We start from the raw sequence: 24747 nt of genomic DNA, 5'->3' as shown, positions 1-24747 counted from the left end.
TCTAAGTCAGTTGTTATTTTTTTTACACTTCTTGTTTTTCTCACAGCTCAGCAAACACAATCAAGGCTGCTCTGTAAAGGTATCTTACCAGGCTTACCTGATTCACACAGCAGGTTGCAGTGACAGGAACAAGATATCTGAAAGCAGACTGATCTAGAGGAAAGGAATAGTAATCAAAGATAAAATTGTTAATGGAAAGGAGAAAAAAATTTAAAGAGCTATGCAAACAAAAAATGCTGGTAAGGAACATCAGAATTATTAGCTTTAATTACAGAAGAACAAGTGAGAAAAAAAAACGAGGCGGGGAAAAAAACCCACCACTGTCTCCTAAAGATGAAAGCAGTGTAAGGAAATAACCCCTTAATGTAGGTGGCAGGATGGATTTGGCAAAAATGCATGAAAAGAAGGCAGGACCATCAAAGTAGTAAAAATGAACAATGCAGTGCAGTGCACAATAGTGACCTACAACCTTTAATGGCCCAGAAGAGAGCAGACATACCTATTTGCTTACTGTGGGGTTTGTTTCTGTGGTTACTAATTATCCAGTTCATTTCATTTCTTATTAATTTCACAAAACATGCTTTTACTACTAATATTATAACTTTATAACTGAGTGGTTTGGGATGTGGCTGATTTTGTTTATTGTGGGGGGTGGGGGGAGTGTTGTTCGGCTCTTTTTTTTTTTTTTTTTTCAGCTGTAACATTTTGTGGAATAAGAATGAACAGCTTGGAAGAAAGTGTGGCTGTACAGCATCTTTCCCTCTACCTACAGGGGTAAGGGGTGTCATAACAAAATGTTTGGAAAGCCAACAGTGCCTAAGTAGCTCAAACATCAGCAGTGTAATGTATGCAAGCATGTCTGAATTGCAGTCAGAGGCAGAACTGTACAAGCTAGCTCTGAATTAGACAGCTTGTGTGCCAACAGCAATGTATCTCACATCACCACAGTGCTTCCTTCACTATTTCAAATGAATTTCCTGATGTGATCTATATGAGGAGAATTGCAAAGTCCAGCACATCTGTCACTTCAGCCTAGGCAATATTAGTAATAATAACATTTCTTCTGTAGTAGAATTACAGCAATTTATAAGGGGAATATGCTGCTTTAAAAAAAAAAAACAAACAAAAAAAAAACCTTTAATTAAGCCTATGATTTTTTTTCATAGGGGAACATCATTTGTCCTTCTCTAAATAACAGAAAAATCTCCTCATTACATTTGATAAGTACTCTATCCCTCCATCCATCCCCCTGTAGACAAGAATATCTCACAGTATGATGCATTTCCATCTCTCTCCATGGAATTCCAATATTTGCTGTCAAATAAAACAAAGACAGGGTCCAGTCTCTGGGCAAATGGTTTGGCTTAGCTGTATCCACACTACACAGCACTTAGTATTCATCTTTCCCTGAGCCTCAGCCACCTTAAGTCATGCTTCTCATATCTGAATGGTTTTTTTTCAGTTGAACGTGTCTCGATTACAGAGAAATCTGTGTTGCAGTCTACCAGTGTTTCACTGCCTGATAGTGGGGGATTTCTGGGGCTCTGGGTGTACCCTGTGTGTGGGCACATGGCAGTGCTGGAGAATGCCTCCTATTGGAGGACTGTACAGGGCAGAATTGCTACACTGCATATTGCTCATGAGAGCTCCCTGACACATGCTATGGCCCAAATTTTACCCAGACATTGTTTCAGAAAATTCTGGTGCCAAAACTGTGACTGGGAGCATGATAACATTAAAATAACAGGCATGATGAGAGAGCACATCCTCAAACCCATCCCTGCATCTGGTTTATTTAGCAATGTAAATAAAGCTTTTGATGCACACATTCCTGAATAATTTTTTCTACTTCTTTTGTATTTTCTTTGCCCAGAATACCCCTGAAGAAGGGATTTCACAGTGCAATTGAATCAGTGAAATCTTTTAACAGGACCTAACAGACAGCAAAGAAAAAAAGTCAGGAAGCATGTTTAAAAAAACAAAAAACTGATTTTAGCAGGACATTACATGCAATTAATTATAATCCAAAGGGAAAAGAGGACTGGGTAGCCATGTTAGCTTTATTTCCAGCATATATATTGATGTGGTGACCTACTCAAACATGCAAAATATTTTGTCCTTCATGTCACAGATCACATACAGAAAAGTTACAAAAGGTGTTTCAGGGTCTGGGGGCTTGGTTTTTATTATTCCCTTAAAAAAAAAAATAAAAACAATCTAGGAAATCCAAGTGCAGAAAGAGACAATAACAGCTGCCTTTCAGTGACAAGCTGCTCTAGCAGTTTAGCTGGTTTTCTTGCTACTTTACCATTAGTTATGAATTTTTGAAGCCCTTTTCTCACTGCAGAGGAGGCACAGTGGAGATGATGAGGGCTAATTGTGGTGTGTGAGCCAACACTCCCATTAGCAGGAGCTCTGATGCTGTCACAACTGTGCTAACTGCATCTGAGCACTGACCAGTCTCTGGCACAGAAAACCTGAAGTAAGAATCAATGTAGGCTGCAATCACATTTATAAAAACACCTACATAGAAAGAGAATGAATATGTGCAAAAAGGATGTGCCCTGTTTTTCCAGGGACATACACATTACAACTTACTTGGCTGCAGTTAATCTTCAAGTAAATGAAGGCAAAATCATTATCTGCTGACCAGTGTAATTAAAAAAGTGATTACTTTAACAAGTAATTGGTTAAAAAGTGCACAACCAGTAATCAGAAACACAGACCATATGTTCTTAAATATGACCAAATCATTTGAGTAGTGTTTATGTGCAATAAATAAAAACCAGATGAAAAATCTGCTGACAGGGAATTAGTAGCAATAAGGGTAGAGAGATACGTTAAATCCTTCATTCTGGATCATCTGGGTAATGTTCCATTCATTTTAGATTCATGAGTAGAAGCCTTTACAGATTGGGCATGCATACCATAAATCTAAGGTTATCCATTATTAGGTGGCATTCTGCTGTTTGCAATTGTACATGTTTACTTTGTGCATAATTAACTGCATAATAGCTGTCTGTGTTCTGCACAGAATTTACACTCAGGCTCTCATCAAAACAAATAGCTCTAAAAAGTAGGCCAGTTCCATTAAGCTATCCACAATTTTCTAATACTGCTTATCAGAAAGTGGAGTTGGAGCTCTGATTTTCCAGCTGCAATTAGAGCAAAATTCAGGAATTCAAAAGGCCCAATGTTTGTGTTTTCTGGGTATTTTATTAAATCTTACAGAAATAGTTGGAACATCAAGGGGTGGAGACACAGCAAAGCTTGAGTATACATAACAGAAGCTGGGATGATACATTTCCATAAAAATAATAAGTACGGAGCAGATTTGGACAGGCAATTGATCATTGCACAGCTCCATGCTATGGATCAAAAAGTTCACCCTGCAGTTCTTCCATTTCTGTGCATGATTACCACCACGAGATCAACTACCTCTGCCATCCGCTTTCTGTATTCACTGTATGTCAGCAAAAAGCTTCCAGACTTCTTTCTCCATAATGCAAAATTGGATGGAAAAGGGAAAAAAAATAAAGTAAAATAAAGTCAAGCTGACAGAAAGGAGGGAAAGTTACTAATAAAATAAAATAAGAGCCAAAGAAAAAGGGAAAAGCTGCTAATAGGAAGGCCTACAGCTACAGATTAAAGTAAGACAAAATATAGAGAATATATTCACAAAATATGGTGAATTTGACTGCCTCATGAAACTGCAAGATGATGTCTCTATATTTTTAAATTATCTAGATGCTACATAAAAAACATTTAGTACAGATGCAGATATGCAGTGACTATTATTTTACAGCTTATATTCCACATAAAGTGTTTTATAATAAGAGTTGTTTGAAAACAGATTATTAAAAATGTATGTGGAAAAATCTTACAATCTACCCTTTTGTTTGAATGATGCACTGCGATAAAATGTGGTTATCATGGTGCAGAAGAATAGAAATATTCATAATAGATGAAATCTCTGAGACTAGATAGCTTTAAGCTAAAAAGCATGAAGAATGTAAATGGCTGACTAATGCTAATGAGCTTTCTTTTTTTCTCATATGAAATGTTGAAGGTATACACATGAAGGAAACAAATTATATGCAAAATTAATTGCAAAGATAATAGCATGTGTTTTTCATAAATTTTTTGTTTCTGTTGTCTTACAGCTAAGCCTATGTAAATTTACATTTTTTTTTCTTACAAACTATACACTACATTCATTTGGAGAAGAGGAGGGGAGGGAATTGTTTTTTATCTGGTTTTCATTTTTTCCTGTAAAAGAAGCTGCAGTTTTCTTTCAGACAGTACAGAGAGGCACTTTTTAAAACTATTTTTCCAATTACCTTGTTTGGAAGGGATGACCCTCAGTCCACACTTTGTGTCCCCCAGACAATTTTGGTATATCTCATTTGTGTAATGTCAAAATGTAGAATTTTTCATTTGAGAATATTCCAAAACCTCATGAAGCAACAGACAGTGCCCAAATTCCAAAATTCTCATTGAAACAGATATATATTTCTACAGTCTGGCATGGTTTCCTTTTTTTCCCCAAACTCTTCATTATTGAAAATTAAATATCAAAACATATCAAAATCAAAACCAAAACCTGTCACAGTTTACAAGATGATGTCTATATATTTTCAAATTATCTAAATGGTATGTATACAGTAATTAGTAGCAGCTCATGTAAGCAGTGAGTATTATTTTACACTGATCTGCTGCATGAATTAAGTGTTTCAGAACAGGAATTGCACTCAGTACTTTTCTCTTCCCTTTTGTTTTTGAAATACAAGAGATGAGAAGCTAGCAAAAAAAAAAAAAAAAGGCTGGGATTTATTTGTTTCTTTTCAACTCAGACATTGTAAAAATGTTGCTTTATACCCTTGATTTTGCTAAACACCTCATTATAAACAGCTCCTTCTGTAGATTGCAGGTTTGTATTTACTAACATATGCAGTTACCAAAATTTAGGAAAGCAAGTCAGCAAAGGCTCTTAAGAACCCAATGGAAGGCAATAAAACTTTCTGCTTATTTCCCATTTATGCCTTTGAGATTCCCTACCCTCACCCCTGTGAGAACCATTGTGCAAGTTAAAATAAAAGTGCATTCATCAAACAGCTACTCTGCTAGAGTCATCCTTTTCATTCACAAGACCTCATCATCCTTCTTACAATAAAAAAAAAGAAAAAAAAGGAGCTAGAAAAGAGATGGAACTCTTCAAAGAGAAGAAAAATAAAGCTTTGGACATTAAATGTCACCAGAACCCATGCATGTTCAAGGGATCCATGTATAAAACCATGTGCAGGTGAGTCTTAAGCAAACATTCCATCTTAGCTATGATCAAACTCAGCACTTCACTTTGAACACCTGATGCTCCTGGCTTTCAGGAGGCTTGTGGATTTTTATTAACTGAGCACTTGGTTCTTTTCAATTTGTGTTTTCTCTTGTTATATTTAGGTAGCAGTAGTACATATATATAAATGTATCTTCACTACACAGTTTAGAAACACAAAAATACATACACATGCTAGGATGTGAAAGATTATTCTTATTATTTCAATATATTTTGCAACAAGAAAAATATATAAAAGCAAGAGTTTTGCTCTAAAACCTATCTGTTTGTGATTCTAACAGCCTCTTAGGGCTACTTTGTGCCTTGAGAATGGTAAAATGATAAGAGAATGAGAAAAAGATATCTCTGGACTTGTATTAGATTTTTTTATGCTGTTGATTTATAGTACAGTACTGTACAGAGAAGCATGTTTGAATGAGATGAGAGTATTTACCAATGAGGCAAATGCTCATTAAATACTAAATATGCATACTAGATATACTTAATTTATATTATAAATATTACATATTTATGTAAACATATTCTATTAATATATTTCTAGAAAATTAACTAGATTATATGAATATATGTAATTATATTTTAAATAAATAAATATATGTGAATATATAAATATAAGTATGATACACCCACTAAATGTGCATAGTAAGAACAAAAAACCTTTCTGTATTTAGTAATCTTCTTTTTAAACAACATCTGATGATTTCAGAGTAAAAATTGTTCCCTTTCTTACTAATACTCAATGATGCATAAGTTACTCCTTTGTTAGGGCTCCAGAGATCTAAATAAAATTGCCCACTTGGCACTTTCTTCTTCCTGGAAGTAAGCAGTGAACCAGGGATTTGTGTAAAGATGTATGTCTACAGTTTATAATTAGTTGTAATTTAGGTAGATGGAATGGCCAGAGAGGGGAAAGCTAAGTCTGAGCAGCTTCAAAGGGCTATGTCAGACTTGGGCCATGGTTTGCAGCAGCTCAGATAAAGAGGGAGTAAGGACCTCTCTGCTCCTTCTTGACCACTGAGCTACATTTCTCTAATCTGACCAACCATAGCCATTGACTATAAAGGCCTCTGGATATGAACAGGTAATGCCTGCTTTCCCCCCAGGGGACAGAAAGAAAGGTGTTTCTGAGATTCAGTGATTTTTTGATTGTTTGTTTTGATTATTTTTGATTGTTCCTGCATGGTGTACCCTACAAAGCCTCTTTCTCTGACAAGGAAGAGAACTGACACACTCTTTGGCAGTAAGCATACATATTGCAGATGTCTAATTTGGTCAGACAAATCCAGCCTTTTTTGCTTACTCTAGTTTCAGCATCTCCGCTAGTGCTGCTTAACACTTGTCTTTAAGAGTTTAGTTCTCTGACACAGTTGTTTGAAAAATTGTTGGTTTTTTTTCTGAAAACTTGGGGAGGTAGAAATCTGAAGCACCAGAATTTAACCTGGTCTGGTGATCTGAATCATTCTAGAAAAAAATCTCTGTGACAAAGCTCAGAATCTGAGTAACTAAGCAGGTAATATCTGAATCCTGGGTCCACTTTTTGGTTACTCTTCCACCTTGATAACATCTGCCAGATGTGATCTTTACTTTCAAGCTCTTTCCATTCTGTTGAAAGAGCTCTAATTTATTTTTTTTCTCCATAAGTGCTTTGTGGTGGGATAGAAAACTGTCCTACTCTGCCTTACCTGATAGTCTGTATTACTGGGAAAGCCAAGCTCTGGGAATACAGACTCTACCTGAGCTGCCAGTGGTGAGAAGTGGTGAGACTGCTGTACATTGCCCTGTATGAGGTATTACTGCAAAGGGTTCCAGTGATTCTTTTGCTCCAGCAAGCAGAGAACAAATTTTAGTCCTGTTGCAAACTTATCCTGCCAACCATATTCACTTCAAGGCTGGTCTTAAAATTTGTAGAAGAAATTTGCTAGAAACTTTGGATTCCATAAGAAAAAATAACTTTAGTCATTTTCATCTATGCAAATTTACGTTTTGTAGACAATAGAAATGAGGCGTGAATTCCTACTCACTAGGTAAGCCCGATTCCCCCTTCAAGACAGTATATTTTTCAGGAACAAAGACAATCATGAATGTTTAACATTTAAAAGCACAAAAACACAGGAAATAATTGAATAAATTTATTTCACCCCAAACATCCATTATAACAGCAGATATTTTTAAAATGAACTGATTTTACATCATGAATGTCTGAACCATCCTGTTTCTCTCCACTGGCTACAAAGGAAATTCCCAGTGAGAAAATTGGGTAAAGATACGTAATCAAAAGCTAAACAACAAAAATGCCAGCATTCCTGTTTCTGATCAAGTTGTATGTGTAACTTTAGAGCTCAAAGCCAACTTCTCAAGTAAGCTGTAAATATTTACAGTTGTTATCTGGGATATCATCCTGGGTCACGGCTACATTTACCCTGCTGGTTTTGCTTATTCTAGGATTTTGATCAAAGACTCTATGAGAAAAGTCATCTTCCAACCTGCTAGTTTCTCTTATTCAAGGCAGCAGAATTTTTCCTAATGGTAAGATGTGTTCTCATCTCTAAATTGTGCTGTGTTCAGAATAAAATCCCAAGGCTGTTTTTCTCAAGAACTCTAAGCTGACACGTGTGAAAGTGATGACTGCTTAGGTCTATATTCCAGCATGTATATACAGATGCAAGCAAAACAATGTATATTTAAACTTCATGTTACTGACTTCTTTTTTAGCATGAAGATTAATTATAATGCCTTGGGAATTTAAAACTGTTCTGCAAAAGATTAGATTATAAAAAAGTCTGCTAGCATTGACAGTAGAACCTTTTCACAATGTGTCTTTCCACTGTGTTATGCAGAATTTACGTAATGTTTGCTGCTTCTATGTGATCTCTCCATACTTTGCAGGTTAACTTGCTCACAAAGCCATAGAAAAGGAGCACTCTACAAATTATCTGATACAAAGAACCTATGAATGTTTTTTAGTAATAAGAAGGTTAATACTTGAAGTCATGACTGCTTTTGACAGAGCTATACTTGAGTCCATACTTAGATCTGTTAAAGTTGCTTTCAGAACATGGTCATGGTTAATACAAGAGGTTGATATTTATAGCATCAGGAACTGTTGCAAAATGAGCTGGAGCCCCTTCTTCAACTGCTTTCTATAAATATCAAATCAGTAAAATGAAAGTGCATACTCAGTTCCACTGTAAACACAAATGCTTCTCAAATATGCTGCCTCACAGTTAGATTCACTGGCATTGAAAGCCATAATCTCCTAATTGTTACACAATGACAACACTCTGATGTCCAACACGCAATTTCTTGCGCACTTGAAAAATCAGCCAAACCAGATCCTATATTAATCATATAAGTAGTATTGACTGTTTCATTTATTTTCTCATTTAAAATCTCTCAGACATACTTGAATAAGAAGCATGTTAACCCATAATTCCTGGTTTCTGTTTAGTAATGGAATGACAAATGTATAGTCTGCAGCAATTTGTGTCAAACCAGTGTCATGTTATTTTTTAACTGTATTTGGTAGGGAGTTTGAAGTGTTGTGAATAGGGCTATCAGTCTCTCTACCACCTACAACATCTTTGGAGACAATTTTCATCACATTTGAATAATGTTTTGGCACAGGAACACTTTATCTAAGATTTGGAAGCACATTCATTCACCTTTTTTTACACTTATCATGTCTCGTACACGCTGAAAAAGTAAGAAAGAAATGTCCAATTTTCTTTTCCATCTCACTGGAAGTTCTGTTAATTCTTGTCATCAGTACTGCATAGAGGCCACCAGAAACAAAGCCAGGCATTCTGCAGTAGCTTATCCAAACACTAAGTCAGAAATAGCTTGATCACTTCCCTACAAAAAGACTATCACTTTCCAACATTGGTGCCTGCCAGGTCTTTAAGAGTCAAAAAAGGAGGCTAACTTTACTGTCTCCCATGGCCTAGTAATGCATGATCAAAGAGCCACAAATTATATACAAGGGAAGATGGACATACTAGAGAGGACATTTAATTAACAAAAGAAGAGAGTTTTTATCAAAGCTCAATGAAGACATCTCCCTAAATTTTGAGACCCTTTTATACACAACAGTGTGAATTACTATTGCCTGCACTCTGGTCTGCAGAGCAGTCAGGGGCTTATCTGCAAAGAGTGGCTGATCACCAAGACAACTTACATCAGTCTGGATGTTTCTGATGAGTTGTTTGTGGTAGAAGTTTGAATTCTGTTCCTTCCTTAAAACATGAACACTGAACTAAGAGAGTATGTATCTATCTTTATTTTCTGTTTACTATTATTTTTCTTTGCTTATAGCTCTTATTGGTGATACTTCCTGTCTCTGTTGCTTGCATTGTCTTAGCTTGCAATAATTTTCCACTAACAATAATGTAAATTAGGCATTGCAAAAGGAACCATGAAAATGAGAATAGAAAAATTGCTTTTAACACAGAAACTACTATAAGTATTACTTCTAGATAAGACATCAATTATATATATGGGAGAAACACAGAAAGCATGTTAAGATCAGAGATAACATAAATTTGTCCTATCGTAATCAGAGTTCATGTACTGTTTCCTCCTAATGAAACACTAATGAGCCAAACAACAAAAGCTGCAAGTTTGAAAAATAAGTGAGAATTACTCTGTTTTAATTGTTGAATAATTTCAGTTTCTTCTACTGTGGATCAGTTGGTATTATACACAAACTATCCTTCTTTCAGATTATGACGGGTTTTTTCCTTAATTTATCAGGAGACCTTTCCAATTTTATTCTTTAATACAGAACACCACCTCTTAGAATTAATGGGATGAGATTGGATCAAAGGAATTTGAGGCTCCTACTGTGCATGTAATTCTTCTCTCCTTGCTAGAGACAGAATTAGTGCTATTTTTGAATAAAGAGGACAATGCTTCACCACATTAATCACCATTATTTAACAGAAGAGTCAGATCCCATCATTCTGTCCTGAAACATCCCCGAATACACCTTTGAACTTTTCATGCTCAAAATTAAAATTTAGAAAAGAAATATTTAAAGTAATATTTGAACTAAGTTACCTAATCAAACATGTTTGTTTTAACTGAAAACAGAAAGGAAACAGGGAATATGTAAAGTCTCAGTACCACAGTGATGTTCCACCATAACCAGGCTCTTTTGGAATAGTCAGTGTTTATGAGAAAGTGAATAAGAGATCCAAAGGTCCATCTGGATCAGGATACCATCCCTGACTATAATCATAATGTGTGGCCACCAGGACTAGGAAAGTGATAATTTCCTGTTCCTTGGCACTGGTGAGACTGAGTCTTGAGTATTGTGTTCAGTTTTGGGCCCCCCCCACCCCCCCCCCAAGAAGGACATTGAGACTCTGGGGCATGTCCAGAGAAGGTGAAGGATCTGGAGTACAAGTCCAGAGAGGGAGTGCTGGAAGGAGCTGTGATTGTTTACCCTGGAAAAAAGGAGACTGTGGAGAGACCTCATCCCTCTCTACAACTACCTGAAAGGAAGTGGTAGCCAGGTGGGCATTGTCCTCTTCTCCTAAGTAACAAGTGACAGGATGAGAGGACACGGCCTGAAGTTTCACCAGAACAAGGTTAGTTCAGATATTAGGAAAACATTCCTTCACAGACCATTGGAACAGGCTACCCAGAGAAGTGGTAGAATGACCATCCCTGGAAGGGTTCAAAAAACACATGAATATGGCACTTGAGGACATGGTTTAAGGGTGGCAGGGCTAAGTTGATGGTTGGAGTTGATGATCATAATGATTGTTTCCAACAGGGGCCATTCTTTGATGCTAAGAGTGAAAATGAGGTAAGCACATCTCCTCCTTTCCCCTATTTTCAGCCATTTTCAGTTCAGCTCCTAATTTAAAGATGAGATGTTTTCTGTGATAAATATAGACATTAAGAACTATACAGAAGGCTATAGTATTCTCTAGAGATAACAAATGACCTACCAATAAGCCAATTATCAAAAGTAATTTAGCCTATGTTTTGCTTAGGTTAATTTAACTTAATTATTACTGAGTTATATGTATTTGGGTCAGCTGGAGAACTAAATATGGACATTTTGGCACACAGAAACAACATTTTATTCCTGGAAATTTCAATATTTAATGCAAGAGCAAGCATAATACTTTATCACAGTCAAAGTTTACCATTCAGTCTAAGATATTGAAATATGAAACACACTGCTGCTATCATATGCAACCTCAATCACCTCAAATTTTGGCATCCCAAGAATTTAGGAAAAGAGTTGTAGTATTGTTATCACAAATATTTACTGCCCCATTACTGCAGCAGTCTTAGAGATAGAGACACAGGTCATTTCTGGGATAGATCAAGACATTGACATTGCTAGTATTTAGCCTTTTCAAATCCATTTAAAAGAGATATAATTAGAAATCCCCTCAGCAGCCTTTTCTGGTTCATAGCCCGGGCATGGGGCAAGTAATTACTGCCTTAATTCTACTGTGTTCTCTGAAACCACTTATTTAAATGAACATAGATAATCTCTTCTCTAAGGACACCAGTTGTAGATATTATATGGCTGATCAAGTTCACTAACTTGTTGCTGAAGGTACAAAATTATTTCTGGGAAACCAAATAAGCAAGTCAGTAACCATGGACTTTGGCAAGGTACTGTGCTGTCAGAGTTATCCTTTCCATGAGGTGTTGAAGGGAGGCCACATCTGCTTGCCTTCCTTGACAGATGGAAGTCAAAATACCCCCAGTAATACTATATTCATACTTATCCTGGTGTGCTTTCCAGTATTCTTTTAGCCAACAGTCTAAGAAGTCCTGATGTTGGGTCCTGTAAGCTTGAGTCATTGTTGAATATAATGTATATCGTAATAGGCTACATTGTCATTGCACAACACTTTCATAATGTTATTTAATGAAATATTGCCAATACCGCACATTTGAAATTGACTTTGCGGAGACAAACCTTTCCACTTAGAGGAACTTCTATTTCCATTCTTTACAATAACCTTTCCCAGTCCAGTCTTTAGAAACAACTTTCACATAAGTAATTTAGGGAAAATAATAATTTACTTGCTACTTTGTGAAATGGGTGTGAAATGATAAGCAGTGCCCCTGAATCATCTGCCCTTGATAGATGACCTGGAATCCAGTCTCCAGAGAGCCGCATCCTGATCTGAATTCTATGACTGAAGATTGGTTTCTAATGTAAGTCAGACTATGCTGTAACCCAGCATGCATAAAATGAGTAAAGGACTTTATTTACTCTTATCTCTAAGTAAAGCTCCAGCTCTTCACTCTTTTCTAATATACATTTAAATGACTTCAAGTCCTCTTTACTTTCCTGTCTTAGAATGAAACTTGATATATTTCTGTATTGTATGGTTTATGATCAAGGAAAAAAAAGAAGCTTCATTAGATATTCACTTTGACATTCTGGCCCCAGAAGAAATAACATTAGTTTCATACTTATCCATCTGCTTTTCTGTTTCAGCTGGAAAATCTCTGCTTATAATTTTCTAGGGATATGTGGGCGATTTTCCAGTTGTGCCATTAAAATCCGCTACATCCTAAAAACATGCTAATTAGTGTTCTCTGGTGGTTCTGCCTGCAAAACTGCAGTGGAAAATGTGTCCCAAAATGAAAAACTTTGTAATTCAAGAGCAAATTTCAAATTCTACATCTTACTTTTTTTGACTGATACAAAACCTTAGTTTAACATAGCAATCATATTTAAATACAAATAGTTTGAATTTCAGAATAGAATACATAAAGTACTTTTTAAAGCCAGCTCTCACAAGAAAAGGGTTGACCACTCATATTGCTTAGCAACTCCATTTTGTTACATGGAATCCAATATCTGTTTGTAATTATTTGGGGAGTATGAGTTAGAAGTAATAATTTGCATGAGAATGCAAATTCTCTGTTCTCATTAGGAATAACATCTCTTTTCTCTAATTGGTCAGCAGTAGTTTGGAGTCATCTGTCTGCCCAGAGGTCTTTTGTCTGTGTGAAATGGCAGGTGAACACTGTACAATCAGCAGCGTATTGATGGAACAACAAAGTGGATCAGAAATAACAGGGAAAAAGAACAGAATCTTGCTTGATCCTTCTCAGTGCTAAGGTAGTAGCATATTGCACATTTAATATGTCCTACCAAGGATTTCAAAGACCTTTACAAGCAGTCAAGTTAGAATTTACATCAGTCCTCATGGGCAGTTCTTCCATTGACCTCTTCCAGCATTTGTTTGTTTGCTTGCTGTATTTTTTTTCCTTTTAAACAATTTTTCATACTCTACTCCCCTACTCTTTTTTTTTTGTCTACACATTAAAATTAACGCTGAAATGTTAATTTTAACATTTCAACATTTAAGGAAGTTGTATATGCTCCAGCTTTGTGTTCTTGTGAAACAGTCCTGTGATCAGAGACATTTTAGACAACACACTCAGACAAATTGACTAGAAAGAAATAGGCCCTGGTGGGTTGCTGTATATTTGGGGTTTTTTCCCTGGATATTAAGTTTGTTTTTTAATATAGATCTTTAAAAACTCACAAAGGCAAAAACTACAGGCACTGCATTGATGCATCCAAGTTAATTGACTATTTATACTTGCTGAATTCTGAATTTTGATGTCCAAAAACTTAAAGTAAATTCTGTTCATTAAGTTTGGTGTTTCTGTCTCTCTTTTTTTCCCTTGAGGAATTGTATTTACAGAATTTTAAACTTGTCCCAGAGGAATCATTACACTCTGATATATTTTTAAAAAAGTAGCATCTTATAAGCCTACAGTTCATGTTTGTGATGAATACAAGCACAGCAGAAATCAATTCCATCCAGACTGTAAGAGGCTGGTTTGGCTTCGGGAATCAGCATTTTCTTCAATCATTAAGCACCAATTAATATGCTTCATTTTAAGCTTGCAGATGCCCCCACTGGAATATGACCTCCCTTGAGTTCTCTATAACTAATTTCTGACAGAGGTTAGAAAAGACTGAAAAACTGAACATGCTATTGTACCCCCCAGTGGTTCTTCTCAGCTAATATCAGTCTATGGCTGAAGAGCATACTGAGACAAAAGTTATACCTGTACATCCATATTAAATTACCCTTTGTAAAGTCCTCTTCCTTTGATTCATTAGCTCACCATTAATTTCTGTAATGACACAGCAGTGTTTTTCTTGTTTTCTTCCTTTCCTAGCCAAGAATTCTCAGACTCTATTGACAAGTTGATTGCTGCAGACTACTGAACAAAGAGATAAGTACTCACTCATCTACTGCATGAGACCTTTGCAAATTTTCTGAGACCAGGAATAAATAATAAAAGCTATGGCTAATTCTGATTATGCACCAAGTTATAAAGATCACGTACTTTATTATTTTGAGGTAGTTGTATTCTACTCAATAAGTTTAAAATCTAAGCCTGCAAGATTCAGATTACTCCAGGAGATTGTTTGAACTGAAGACCAGCCAATAAAACAGAGCATCTAAAATGTTAACCCAGAAATTTTTAGCTGGTAGCAACAAAATACATAATCCTGTGCACAGACATGTGTTCAGGGACATGTATTCTAGGGAGTAGATTGAAGAAGTACCTCAGAGATCCAGCTAAGGCACTCAGTGTTTCAGCTGAGAGGCCTATTGCTGAAAGGGGCTATCAATGGGATAGTCCAAATATTCTATCACTGGACAAATGAAGAATTAAGAAACAGGATGTGCTGTTGATGGAAAAGATTGTTAATCCCAAGAAAGATCACAATAAGCACCTTATCTATGGCTTCCACTCATCACACTCATTGAAGAATCAGTGTAATAGGCAAAGAAACACCATCTCTGTCTTTAACAGTCCAAGGCAATTATTTAAATACCAGTTCATTATTATTTCTGTCTGCATCTGCATGCTTTCTCCAATGACAGCTACACCAGTTACTTATTAGGTGTTTCTCTCATTGCATAGCTCTCACCATAACCCTATGGTTCATTAATCTTTCCCAGTTGATTTTTTTTGTGGGGAACTATTGATAGCAAAATGAGTCAATTCAAATATACATATTCCTTTCAAAATTAACAAATGTACAGCTTCTGGCTCTTGATGTAGTGTCCTGATTTCAGTTTCTCTTTCCATCCCACCACCAGGGAAACATGAAAACACTTATGTTTACTTCCCCTCATTATTAGAGCAGTCATTGTAATAGACTGGAGAGTGCATGTATTCAGAGCTTTTTCAAAACATGTATATTATAAAAAGCAGCCCATTTACCTAGGGGCAAAGTTTATGTAAAAAAGTACTAGTCATTTCCCAAGTTTAAAATGCTGCTGGATAAATGCACATTTAGCTTCAAGAAATTTCTTTTACATGCCAGATTTTTTAAATGCATTACTGATGTGTCTTTCCAAACAGCTGTGGCACTAGATGTTAAGAACCCAAAGAATATTAAATTATATCAATGAATGCACTTTATTAAATTCATTATGATAGTACAGATTCCAAAATATGCAAATGTACATACTTAGATTTCAGCTCCCTCAACATGGAAAAGCCTCAGAATCCATTTTCAGGGGAGAAGAAATATTTTTAATATTATCAACAGCTTCTTATATATTTCCAGCTGAATTATAGGAAAACATTTGCTGATGGAGAAGTCTCAAAAATCATAATTTGAAGCCCTGTACATGCTGTTTTTCACACTAAAGTATCCAGCACCATACAGGGGTTTTTAGGAATCTTACCAAAAAAATTCACGTTAGGCTTTAGTAATTCACATAGCTAATGCCATCATTTTGAAGGTCTAGTTTCTCCAGGGGACCAAAACCAAAAAAACCAAAAACAACCACTCAGAGGACTGGTAAAAGAAGAGATGCAGCTAAGACTGTGTTTCCTCAAGTGAGCATCTTTGCTCAAGCATAAGATTTTGCTAGGACTTTGTCAGTTTTGGACAGTTCATAAATGTTAGCCAGTTGAAATAAGACTGGAAGGGTTTTATTTATTTATTCAAGGAGGGTGCAAGCAGTGATCCAGGCATTGAGCAGATTGTCTCTCCTCACCTCACTCTAAGGTGAAGACAAAAACTAAAGAACACCTTCTTTCGCAGTCAAAAACCTTCTTCTGATGCCTCACCTTCTGTTGTCGCTTTGTTCTACTTGGAAATCATATTCCTACATTCATGACAGAATGGGTGAAAACAATCTTGAAAACACTGAGATTCAACAGTTATTTTTACAAACTTTTTGCAAATGTGGGATGAGCTTGCAAATATAGCTGGTGTGGGCCATCGTAAGGGAGGAAATAAAGTGAGTGCCTCTACTGTCACCTCTTATCACAGAAATAGATGAAAAGTGAGAGAAGCAGCAACCTGTTAGACAGATAAAAAGAAATCCTGGACTGTGTTTTACCAGTGCTCACTTCACCAACTGTGTAAAATATTGCATGGGTCTAAAATCAGATATACTAAGTGGATACTCAGCAAGCAAACCACAGAAGTAACAATGCAGTCTCTCTGCTGGTCTGGAGCCTGTCTTGAGCCACACAGAGTTATGCACTACAATGGAAATTTCTGTTATTCCCAAGCATGACTCCAGAGAAGGTCTGCTTAGCTACAGCTACGTAATCCAGCTAATTAGCTTTCAAAGCAGGCTCTAATTCCCATCATCAAATTGAATATGTTCTGCTTCACAAGTCCTGCACCAAGGGAAGCCATTTCTTTTCTTTGGAAAACTCGTCTGGAGCTCACTTGTCCCTGCTTCTCACTTTCTCTCCAATGGATTAATTAAGCTTTTTCTGTGTTTCTATGCTTTAGCTTGAAAAAATTTGTTTTTCCAGTGGACATGACTTCCTTCAGGATTAGATGAACAAATCTGAGTCAATATCTTCTGAAAAGTATTTTTCTTATAAAAATGCTGTAATCTGAAATCATTTGCATTTTAGCCTTTTTGTGGGCAACTTGTTTTTTTTTCTGGTCCTCTTTCTAGTTGCTGAGAAAATTATATTTTTTTCTTTGGAGATATAATGGCAAAAGGTTTCCTAGGGAGGCATGAGTCTGGGTCACTGACTAACATATTTCCAAATATTACGTTTTCAATGTAAAATCCACACCACTCTTACCAGCAGTAACTCCTTTCTCAGATGAACCCTGGAAAAAATGCTTTCCTGATTCTCATCTAACACCTCTGCTCAACAGCAAGTACTGCTTATACTTTCCATGGTTATGATTTCAACATATGAAAAGATTTGCTTTTGTTTTCCTCTTTTTTATTTTCTCATTTCTATGTGCAATTCTCCATCTTGTGTTCTGCTCTTTATTTCTCTCTGTTAGTAATTATGTCTGAAATTTTCAGTTACATGGGAGAAAAATACCCAAATCCCATTAATGTTCAATTAGACAGACAGGTCTAATGGACAGCCAGTGAAAATTCAGCCATTACTTTTGACTCTGTTCTAATTTAACACATTATGGCTCAATCACACAGCAGAGTTAATATTTCCTCATTTCTTAAGGCAAAGCAGTCTTTAATACCGGCTGATATCTTTATGCTGTTTGCTTTAACACACAACAAGGAAGAGGTATAGGAGGAAATGGACCAACTTGAAAACAAATGTTCTTTCAAAACAGTTTTTGATATGTATTTTATTTACTTTACCTACTTACTCCCTAAATATTACTTTATCTTACAGGCTAAACCATTATGGTATCAAAATACAGGTGGCTAATTCAGTTTCTTTTAAAATTTTGGCTTTTCTCAAATATGTGCCACTATGTATCATGATACTACAAATCTAAAAATACATAGAAATAATAATTAACTAAGTAAGATTTATCCTGGTATTTCTTTGACTAAACAGACCTTTCATTTCTTCATTTTCCTTTCCAAAGGAAGAGATAGTTTTCAAGATAATAGAGAACCATCAGTGTTTCTTCAATTCAATTCACTTCATTTTAATTAAGAATTCATTTCAGCACTGTCTTTCCCAGCTTGCCAGGAAAAAAAAAAAAGAAAAGCGAAAAAGGCATTAAGGTCATAACAGAAGAATTTAATATTGCTCTTATACATGACACAGAATATTCTTCTTACCTTGCTCTCTTTAGGAGGAATTCTTCAGCATTTTTTGTGCTTTTTCTAAGCTGCAGCCTAAACTGGAACCTATTCTCTAATTACCATAACCATGAATCCTGCTTCCCTCACTGTTATTCTCCATTGAAACTCCCCTTTCCTTTTGATATTTTTGGATTGCTACTAAAAAACCACCAAGTGCATTTCAGTGCTGAAAATTACAAATGCAATAACAAATACTAACTTATTTAGACTGCTCTTTTCATCTTGAAAACCACTTAGATGACTCAGAGTCCTATTGCTGATGACTCCAGGCTGACTGGTGCTGTTGACACACCTGAGGGACAAGATGTCCTCCAGAGGGACCTGGACAATCTCAAAAGTGGGCCCATGGGAATCTCATATGGGTTAAAACCCTAGACTACAATATTAAAATAGATTCTATTCCCATCCTCAAGAGCTGCAGAAACCAGGAGGGGCATTGTTTCTGCCTTATCTCCTGCTAATGGGCCCATCAATGCCTCTCTACGTGACTCAGAGACAACTCCCTCCAGGAGCCATTTCTGTTTAATGGGCCCACCACATGACTCACAGGGAGGAGCAGCTAAGCATCCCCACCTGGATATAATCTGGGATTTGGGACAGAACAGTCAGTCTTTTCACTGGATTCACAGAAGAACGGCTGTCTTTTCCACTGGATATTGAGAGGAAGACTACATCCTTTCAAGAGGATCGCTATTCCAACAGAACCATATCTGCCACTCTAGGAGGACTACAGCCACTAATCTAACTAGACTGCTACCAATACCCTGAACAACAGGGTGTCAGGTGGTATTCTGACTTTTTCACTCATTTTTCTTTTGTAATAATACATGTATTTAGTTTTATTTTCCCTTTTCCTAATAAAATGTATTTCTGACTTGGGGTCTCTCATTGGTTTTGCTTTCAAACCAGAACAGTTAATGAGACTAAGGTGCTGCCCCTGGTTAGGGGCAAACCTTGTTAACAGCACAAACTGAGGGGCAGACAGATTAAGAGCAGCCCTGCTGAGAAGGACTTGGGAGTGCTGGACAGTGAGGGGCTGGACATGAGCTGGTAAAGAGAACTTGGAGCCCAGAGACCCAGCTGTGTCCTAGGCTGCATCCAAAGCAGCGTGTCCAGCAGGGTGGGGGAGGGGATTCTGCCCCTCTGCTCTGCTCTGGTTAGACCCAAACTGCAGTGCTGCATCCAGCTCTGGGGTCCCAACACAGGAAGGACATGGACCTGTTGGAACAAGTCCAGAGGGACACCAAGATTATTAGCAGGATGAAGTACTTCTTATATGAAGTGCTTTTTGTATGAGGAAAGACTGAGAGAATTGAATTTGTTCAGCCTGGAAAAGAGAGGGCTTAGGGGTGACTTGATTGTGACCTTCCAGTACCTGAAGAGAGCCTACAAGTAATGTGGGGAGGGAGTTTTTACAACATCATGTAATGATAGGACAAGGGGGAGTGAATTCAAACTAAAAGATAGTTGGCTTACATTATGTATTAGGAGGAAGTTCTTTGCTGTGAGGATGATGAGGTACTGGAACAGGTTGCCCAGAGAAATTGTGGATGGTCAGTACTTGGAAGTGTTCAAGGCCAGGCTGCATAGGCTCTGAGTAATCTGCTTTAGTAGAAGGCCCTCCTGTCCATGGCAGGAGGAGTGGAACTTGATGATCTTTAAAGTCCCTTCCAACCCAAACCATTCTTCGATTTTATGGAAGAATTGATCAATAATTTAGTGCAATTGTATCCTAGATAGCCTCCTACTAAGCCCTCTCCCTCTAACCCAGGCATTGTTATATCTGGTAAATGTTGACCCTGATGGCCAATTTGGGCCATAACCAAATGTAATACAGCATTTTCCATTGTCTTTTTCATTCAGCAGGCCACACATGGAGTGCTAGACATTGCAAAATGCAATTAACATGTTCCTTATGAGAAGAAACAAAGTGTTGTTGAGTATGAAAAAGTATGATCATATTTTATTTACTTACTAACTTCCTCATTCAGAAGTCTTGAGATCAGGCTAGTTAGGAGTCTCTTTTAGTCTGAGATATTTTTGGGGGGTGGTCATGTCCAGGTGCTGGCAGCTGATGGGCTGCAGGGATGGCCTCTGTGAGGCAAGTACAGGGGTTGTCATTTGTCAGGAACTGCCAGCTCCTACAGACCCACCATGGGACACTGCTGAACCCTTCAGCCTGGTGGTGATCTGGGGAAAGTATATTTAAAAAGGAAAAGAAGATGCACCAGTGAGGAAAATACCAATACAGTGAACACTAAGCTCAGAGGAGTTGGAGAGAAGATGCTCCAGGATCTGGAGCAGGTATTTCCATGTAGCCCATGAAAAAGACCACACCAGAGGAGATAAATAGGAAGGAACTGCAGCATGTGAAGAGCCCAAGGCAGAGCAGGGTAATCTGGAAGGACTGCAACCCATATACTGGACCCATGATAGAGAAGGAAAAAGTGTGAGGAGCAGGAAAAAAGCGTGAGGACAAGGGAGTGGCAGACAGGAGCTCAGCTTCTCACTCTCCACCTCCCTATTCTGTTTGGTAGGGGTGGAGGAGTTAAGGAGTCAGGAATAGATGAGTGGAATTGTACCTAGGAAAAAGAGGGGAAAAGTGAGGAAAAACATTGTTTTAATTTGTCTTTGTTTCTCTCTTTTCAATAAATTGGCAAAAGATTAAAATAATTTTCCCCAAGCCAAGCCTGTTTTGTTTGTGACAGTAACTGGTAATTGATCAGTATTTGGCCTCTTCGTCTTTATCACAGCCATGGGCTGTTCCATCATGTTAGTTTATACTTTAGGACTCAGAATTTTAGAGTAAGATGCAGACCCTTTCTCTCTGTTTCTGATTTGTCTGAGGTTTTTTTAGCAAGTTGGAAATTTGATTTGAACTAGTTTACTTAAGGATATTTTAAATTATACAATGTGCCTTTCTTGCTGGATATCATTATGTAGGTACATAACAAATACGATTTATTGTATAATAGTGATTAAGTAAGTATAGTGTTCTATAATAAACAGGATCATTGTATGAGCAAAGGGTGATTTTGTACATACTGATGTATTACCAATCTGCAGGATTTTCTGTATCAAGAAATGAGATAGTTATGAGCTTCTCCTTTTTACCATTTTATCAAAGTGCATCCTCTGAAACGCTGCATACAAATGGAAACCACTTCTACTGGAATGTGGCAGTATGAAATATTGTTCACTAACCATTCCCATTACTCATGTTAGATAGAAGCAGGATGACATCAAAGGAATCCAACTGCAGAGACTCGAGTGGTGAGTAAAACTAATTAGAGTCACATTTAATATCTTTATGTGGTTTATGTCAAACTAACAGCATGTCTGTATTTTCCACAGCAAGTAATAGGCCTCCTAATTTTTCCACAATAAATCACCATAGTTCTCCATCTTGGATAATACTTGAATAATGTGAAATCACAAGAATTTTGTTAGAGAAGTATTTTAATCTTCAGTCTACCTTGCCAGAAGGAATTTTAATGTATAAAACCAGTTTTGTGTTAATGTCTCAATCTGAGGTGTGAGAGAATAATAGCTTTTATTTTCAGAACTAATGTAGCCTACTCAGATTAAAAAAAAAAAGGCCTATGCTACTTATTAGGACTGGCTTGAAAAAAATTCACTGGTAATGAGAGAAGAGGATTTTCTTCCATTTTCTATTATATATGACTTATCCTATGAAAAAAGAAAAATAATAATTTATAATTAATGAGGTCACTGTGTCTATAATGGCTTTAGACCATTACGTGTCAGAGTAAAACGTTGCATCATTTAGCATAGATACCAGGAAATAAACCCCAATATTTTTCTTCATGCAAATTCAGGTGATCTGAATTATTGACTTCTTGATGAGAATAGTTCTCATATGTTTAAGTGCACACAAACACAAAATCAGGAGAATATAAATATACTATTCATTTCTTCTCTGTTAACATCCATGGTATGTAAGATATATGCCAAAGGTGATCCCAATCTACATCTGAAAATCCAGACCTGTTGAATATTATGAATTTTGTCTACATTAGATTGGGCACCTTAATAATAAGCATTCATTTGAAAGATAAACACCTCAAATACAGTTTAGAGATCATAGAATGTCATAGGGTGGAAGGGACCCACAAGGATCATCAAAGTCCAACTCCTCGCCCTACATAGCACAGCCCCGAGAATCACACCTTGTGCCTGAGAGTATTGTCCAAATGTTTCTTGAATTCTGTCAGGTTCGTGTGATCACTTTGAAATAGACACATTGAATCTATCCTAAAACAGAATTTAATACACACTTAAAATAGGTGAAATAAAAATGTCATTATTTTTTCCCTCCCAGATTTGAAAAAAAGCCTGAGAGGTCCTATGTAGAAAGACCAGTTAAGCTCAGATGATATAAGTGCTATCCTGTGTCTTTTCTTAAAAAATAAAACAGAAACCAATGCCACACTTTTTTTTATTTATCATGACTTAAGTAACACACATATAAAAATAAAATGTCAGGCAATGCCCACATAGATGTGGGTCAAGCATATAATATTTACCTCCAAGTGCAATTCTTATCATCAATGATAACAGAATCTTGATAAGAGCTGTTACAATTTTACTCCAGAATACATAAATTTCAAGTCAAAATTAGTTCCTGTTCATTAAAAAATGATGGAAAACACAACCACATCTATTTGTGGATCATTCTTTAAAATAATTTCTAATTAGTATTTTTATTTTTCACTAGGAAGCATTAATTAATATTAGTATTTAATACATGGAAATATTTAATGTGTGCAACATAGTAGAATAAAACCTACCTACTTGAAATTCTCACAAAATCAGAAAATAACCTGTGTTTATATCTGAGCAATTTTTCTCTGGTTGTAATTACAGTGATGAATGTTGTGGATCAAATCCTCCTCATTTAGAGATAAATTAACATTGTCAGGAGGGAATTTGCTTCTGTTTCCTTCTGTTCACCCACACAAACACAAATACCTGCTTCTTAAGTGTTTTCTGCTTACAAAACACCAAAGTTGTGCATTTTATAAACTAGGTAAGCAAGGATCTAACACAGTCACTAACTATGTATATGCTAAAGAACTAACATGATTTTTAGCAACTTTCAAGCAGATTCTGTAGAGTAATTTGCATGTCAAAATGCCATATTTCAAAATTGTTAACTCCTTATATGTTCCCTAATGAAAGGTATTCTTAGTGTTTTCCCAATACAGAGAGTTTAAAAATAATCACCTTCAGAAGGCCAGTTACATTTTGCAGGAACACTGTATGTAGGGCATAGGTGTTTGACATTTTAAAATAATAATTAAAATTCATTTCAAGCATCTAATTAAATACAGCTTACTTATATAATAACACTTAGTAATGTCCAATGAGAGGCTTCTAGACAGTTAATAACTTTTTAACAATTTGTTAAAATCTGATTCTGGCTTAGATATTTACATGTTTGCCTTTTCTTCTAAAATGTGTGAGGCCATTTTTATGAAGTTCTGCATTTCAGACAGACACATATATTTCTACCAACGATGCTGGGAGTTGAAAATGCTGATCTTGTAAGAACAAGAATTTGTATTTGTCAGTAATGAAATTGATATGATGTTTTCTTGTTTGAACACAGTGAACAAGCTAATTTAATAATCCACCACTATAGATGAGACATGCACAAGTCTTTCAAAATACATTTGCTACATTAAATGAATTTTTCTAAAAAATAATAAAGGATGCAGTAATAATTCATAACAAGAAAAAAAATCTGGTATCCTGACAAACTAATCTTATTTCAGCTAAGGAGAACAAGCATTTTTGGAGACCTGTGTAAGTACATTACTTTCAGATGTGTTCTACAACATTGTGGCATATGTGGAAGGTTTTGGAAAATATACTCTTACTCAAATGTTTCATAGTTAGGCATAAGAATTGGAGGAGAAAGCCTCACAATAAGAACACTTCTGTGTCTATTACAGGAAAATACTAATTTTTTTTAAGTCCTTGAGTATTTAAGGTAACAACATCATGTTTATTAGGCAGCCCCTCAAACCTAGTTAGCTTTCTATTTACTTGTGTGTTTTGATATTTACCCACTTAAGTTGCTTTAGAACCTCACCACACCCTGGAACAATTCAGGTGTCCATTGTTCTAATTGTCTTTTTGATGAGGCCTCTCACTTAACAACACAAATGCATGGTGGTCTGATTACTCGCCAGGCTGGAGAGGTTTTCAAGCAAGTGGAACATACTGATCATTTTCAAAAACCTGGTGCCATGTCATAAAGCCTACTGGAAGGCTTTTGAAGTCTAGGGAGGAAATAGA

The sequence above is a fragment of the Serinus canaria genome, chromosome 3, assembly GCF_022539315.1.
Source record: "Serinus canaria isolate serCan28SL12 chromosome 3, serCan2020, whole genome shotgun sequence".
Taxonomy (NCBI): domain Eukaryota; kingdom Metazoa; phylum Chordata; class Aves; order Passeriformes; family Fringillidae; genus Serinus; species Serinus canaria.
The sequence above is the reverse complement of the archived record's forward strand: the minus strand, read 5'-3'. Positions refer to the sequence as shown.